The 1,972-nt window shown below is 43.9% G+C and overlaps 1 protein-coding gene across 1 annotated transcript in view; it reads left to right on the top strand.

Annotated features, from left to right (window-relative positions):
* The first annotated feature begins 210 nt into the window (after positions 1 to 210).
* Positions 211 to 1,972, top strand: part of LOC128706151 (glycoprotein-N-acetylgalactosamine 3-beta-galactosyltransferase 1-like) — a 45,582-nt gene continuing 43,820 nt past the window's right edge. The window contains exon 1 of the mRNA XM_070084262.1: positions 211 to 456. The gene's annotated coding sequence lies outside the window, so the exon portion shown is untranslated. The remainder of the gene's footprint in view (positions 457 to 1,972) is intronic.

Genomic DNA, 1,972 nt, shown 5'->3' with positions numbered 1-1,972 from the left:
CATTCAGTTTAGTTCAGGGAGTTGCTTCACTGCGCAGAGCAGAAAGAATTTCTGTTGTGTTGAACAACGTTTAATGCAGGGGGTGGGGGAGTCAGGAAGTGGGGTGTGATTTGGGGAGGGGGATAGTAGGAAGTGTTAAAGGGAGGGAGAAAATGGGGACGATGAGTGAGACGAGGCTAGGAAACACGGTACCTCAGTAGCTGAGAGTGTAGTGGTGTGGGAGGAAGGCTGGCAGTGTTGATACTGGGAGTCAAGGATGTGTTGCTCCTTATTGGCAGTTAAAAGATAACCACGAATAGTTATGGACACAAACACAGGGTGATAACCACTAGAAGGGACAATGCTAACTCGTCGTAATGGAGATTCTTGCAATGATTCATTGCTACGTGAGAAACACGGCATAAAAGGTTAATTAACTGTAAAATAAATGTTGAAAATAAACGACTGATGCAGAGGGTAAGTGGTTAGGACTTAGCCCGTGAGGGCGCTTGGAATTCTCTTTATTTTGCATGTAATTGCATGCGTGTGTGTTATTCATATAATTATTTGCAAGTGGTTTGTATGTTAGGTTAATGCAACTAATAAGATATTTATTGCAATAACGTTTGGCTCAGCAAAAAAAATTTACAAAATACCTGGTGAACAAAGCGTATCAGAAATGCTCCTCTCAATATAAGGTTGTAAATTGTTTGGTGACGCCGACAAGCTATGGAAAAAGGACACTTGTGTGCATTTCAAGACACAGGAAACGTTTCGCCACAAGTGACGATGAAGCCACTCCGCTGACACATTCACTCCCAGATACCGAAATATGCTATACGTATTTCTTCTATATTCCTTTCTAGTCTGACTCCATCTTTCATTTCGTGCTCTGTCCTACAGGAACTTGTGAGTTCCTTCTTCTGTACTCTCTAACAAACTCTACCACCAACTTGTGCAGCTTCTCTTCTTCTACTCCCACATAGCAATGTGTAATCTGCAAACAGCAATTGTGACAATTGGCACTTTTTTCACACTTGTCTTTCAAGCTCACGTCACTTCCTAACAGTCTTCCTTTCACTTGTTTTAAAACTATGTAAGCGAAGTAAATTTATGATAATTCCTTCAGTACCTGGAGGTTACCTGGAGGTTATTCCGGGGATCAACGCCCCCGCGGCCCGGTCCATGACCAGGCCTCCCGATGGATCAGGGCCTGATCAACTAGGCTGTTACTGCTGGCCGCACGCAGTCCAACGTACGAGCCACAGCCCGGCTGATCCGGCACTGACTTTAGGTATCTGTCCAGCTCACTCTTGAAGGCAACCAGGGGTTTATTGGCAATTCCCCTAATGCTTGATGGAAGGCTGTTGAACAGTTTTGGGCCCTGGACACTTATGGTGTTTTCTCTTAGTGTACCAATGGCGCCCCTACTTTTTATTGGGGGCATTTTGCATCGCCTGTCCAGTCTTTTACTTTCGTAGGGAGTGATTTCTGTGTGCAGATTTGGGACCATTCCTTCCAAGATTTTCCAAGTGTAGATTATGATATATCTCTCCCTCCTGCGTTCCAACGAGTACAAGTCAAGTGCTTCCAAGCGTTCCCAGTAGTTAAGGTGCTTGACAGAACTTATACGTGCAGTAAAGGATCTCTGTACACTCTCTAGATCTGCGATTTCACCTGCTTTGAATGGAGATGTTAATGTACAGCAGTATTCCAGCCTAGAGAGAACAAGTGATTTGAAAAGGATCATCATGGGCTTGGCATCTCTCGTTTTGAAAGTTCTCATTATCCATCCTATCATTTTCTTTGCACGTGCGATCGTGGCACTGTTGTGATCCTTGAAAGTGAGATCCTCAGACATTACTACTCCCAGGTCCCTTACATTATTTTTCCGCTCTATTGTATGGCCGGAGTCAGTAGTATACTCTGTTCTAGTTATTATCTCCTCCAGTTTTCCATAACGGAGTAGTTGGAATTTGTCCTCATTGAACAT

This window comes from Cherax quadricarinatus, chromosome 12 (genome assembly GCF_038502225.1).
Source record: "Cherax quadricarinatus isolate ZL_2023a chromosome 12, ASM3850222v1, whole genome shotgun sequence".
Lineage (NCBI taxonomy): Eukaryota > Metazoa > Arthropoda > Malacostraca > Decapoda > Parastacidae > Cherax > Cherax quadricarinatus.
This window is presented reverse-complemented; position numbering and strand designations above follow the sequence as displayed.